Raw genomic sequence first — 3,319 nt, forward strand, 5'->3', positions numbered from 1 at the left:
CGTGGTCAACTACATGGAAGTCCACAAATGTAACCATTGCACCACCCGCTGGTCTCCCCAGAATAGGACTTTTCACAGCAGGGCAGGAGGAAGTACTCTGGACAGTAATCAACTCTAAAAACCTGACAGGTACAACTTAAGGTTTTGGATGTGCTCAATCTAGGCCGCCCGTGGCAGTGGCTTGTATTTGGAGATGAGGTCTATTTATAGTCAAGACTGTAGTTCGTTTTACATTTTTTAAAGACTTATTTTATTTACTTGTTTTTATTTGATCAGAGAGGGACAGAGTGAAAGAGAGAAAGGGAACATGGGAAAGCAAGCCGCCCAGTCCAGAACTTGAACTGCAGTCAGCCACGTGGGAGTCCAGCATCCTTAACCACCATGCCACCTGCCACCCCAGGCAGTAAAGACTGTACTTTTTTTTTTCTTTTTTTGGAGAGGTTTTTGCTATAGGGTGCGTGCGCTCACCAGACAGAGACAGGCAGAGAGACAGAAAGCAAGAAATCACCCCCAGGGGATGATGGCCACGCCGCAATCCCTTCTCCTCCATTCTTCTCTCGGGATCTTGGGCACGCACGCACATGCGCCCGGCGTGAGTTTTAAGCCACTGGGTCCGGGACGCGAACCGCAGTCGACTACGTGAGAGTCCAGCAACATAGCCATTACACCAACTGCTGGTTCCAAAACTGTACTTCTTAACTAGGGGTGTTCCTAGAACAGATAGGCCATAAAACAGGAAGCCAGAAGATGATGATAAAAGCAAGCACAGCCAATACATGTAAACACCACCGAGCTCACGAAGACCAGGTCAGCGCTGTGGCACAGGCCCATACCTGCAGCCCACAGAGCTGCTGCAGTTCGGATGCCCGGCCTGCTCAGCCTGAGGCGCTCCAGGCACAACCATGAGTGCGTGAGACAGGACAGGCTGGAGGTCAAGGCAGGACCGAGGTTTGAGTCCCGGACACGGTGGCTTGCCTTCTCACTTTCCCTCTCTCTCTCTCTCTCTCTGTCTCTGGGAAATGCATGTGCCTTGTAATACATTTTAAAAATAATCATAGAATATAAAAATAAGTAAGTATTAAAAAAATACCACAGTCTGACACACAACAGACACCACTGACTGTTCCGCGTGCCGGGGAGCCCAGGGCCGAAGAGCTGCGGATCTGGTCTCTGAGGGCCCGTCCTCAGCTCACAGCAGCGCTCTTCCTGCCATGTCCTCAGATGCTGGGAGAGTCTGGGAGCGCTCAGGGACTTCTAAAGCCGTTCATGAAGATTCCACCTTTGTGATCTAATCAACTCCCAAAGAACACCCTCACCTCCAAATACTAACACACTGGGGATTTCTTTTTTTTTTAAATAATTATTTTTATTTAACTTTCATTTATTTATTTATATTTTAGTTTGGCAAGAGGGGGACAAAGTGAGAAAGAGAGAGAGGGGAAGCGAGCCGCCAGGTCTGAGACTTGAACTGTGGTCGATCGCATGGGAATCCAGCACCCTTAACCACCACACCACCAGCTGGCCTGCCGGAGGCGGGCTATGGTCAGACACAGATGGGGTGTTTCAACATATGGATGGGGAGAGCATAAACATCAGATCTGGAGCAACACCATATGCCGGCTCTTCTGGGTCCTGAGAGTCCAAAGACCTACAAGGATGGGGTCTGGTTTTGCCAAGATCACGACAGGGCAACTGACATGCGGTTTTTTGTTTGGACCTGATTGGGGACAATTATTTATTTTTAATGACATGAATGCACTGGGTTGTTGGAAAAGTCATGGCGCATTTCTGCATAGAAAAACAGCAAAAATAGGCCATGACTTTGACAACCCAGTAATTCCCGGCACTACTGACAGTTCCTTCAAAGACAGAAGTGGGTTTGGGGATGAGCTGTGACGTGGTGGTGGAGGTGACTGACCACTGTCCCGCACGCAGCAGCATAAGAGCGCCAAGGCAGGTGCAGGTGCCCCGAATCCAGAGAGCAATAGAAGGGCCACGTTCCCACGGCGACCTTTCCTCACTTTCACTTCGTCTCTCCTCCCCTCTGCTCCCTCACCCTCTGCTCCCTACACACGTGCACACACGCACACACGCACACAGGGCAGAGACCGTTCGGCCCTACCTCTCAGGAATGTACTTCCACTTTCGTTTCTGCTGAGCTGTGCTTTCATCTCACCCGCTGTAAAGTTTTGCTGGTCCGGTATTTCCTGCTCACTCTTTTTTTTTTTGGAGAGTCTTTTATGCTATAGGGCGCATGCGCTCGCCAGATAGACAGAGACAGAGAGACAGAAAGCGAGAAATCACCCCCCAGGGGGGATGGCCACGCCGCAATCCCTTCTTCTCCATTCTCCTCTCGGAATCTTGGGCACACACGCACACGCGCCCAGTGTGAGTTTAAGCCACTGGGTCCGGGACTCAAACCGTGGTCGACTAGTGGGAGTCCAGCGACATAGCCATTACACTAACTGCTGGTCCCTTTCCTGCTCATTCTTGTTACTCCACTTCTCTGGGCTGAATTCTCTCTTCCAAGAAGACAAGGCATTTGTCTCCATACTAAAAATGCCGTGATCCTGTCTGCATTTCTCCTTTCGGGATTTTGGGCATACACATGCACTGTGCCCAGTGTTTTTTTTTTTTTTTTTTTTTGGGGGGGAGAGGTTTTTGCTATAGGGCGCGTGTACTTGCCAGAAAGACAGAAAGAGACAGAGAGACAGAAAGCGAGAAATCACCCCCAGGGGGGATGGCCACACCACAATCCCTTCTCCTCCATTCTCCTCTCAAGATCTTGGGCACACACGCACATGCGCCCGGTGTGAGTTTTAAGCCACTGGGTCCAGGACGCGAACCACAGTCAACTACATGGGAGTTCAGCGACATAGCCATTACGCTAACTGCTGGTCCCGTGTCCAGTGTTTTTTTAAAGCCACCGAGGCAGGAGTGGGATTGGCACCTGGTTAGCCGAGGGAGATCTAACCACCCTGAGGTACCATGCCAGGATGGGCCCCAATTCAATATTTTAAATTTTGTATTAGGCAGGAATATAGAGAAATAATTCTCTAATCTGAGAAAACAGCAGTGAGTAAAACAAAAACAAATGGTAACTTATGCCTAAATGGACTCCAGCCTCCCAGCTGCTTCCACCGGCGCCAGCTCCCTCTCAGACTCCTGGGCCAGCCCACCTGCGTCTACACCCCAGTTCTACCACTTCTTCACTATCTGGCTCAATCTTTCTGTGCCTCAGGTTTCCTTAAAGCACGAAGAGTGATGATAAAACTGTGGTTGTGGGGAGTAAATTAGTGAAGTTCTTGGAACACTGCCC

The sequence above is a fragment of the Tupaia chinensis genome, unplaced genomic scaffold (genome assembly GCF_000334495.1).
Source record: "Tupaia chinensis unplaced genomic scaffold, TupChi_1.0 Scaffold000212_1, whole genome shotgun sequence".
Taxonomy (NCBI): Eukaryota; Metazoa; Chordata; class Mammalia; order Scandentia; family Tupaiidae; genus Tupaia; species Tupaia belangeri.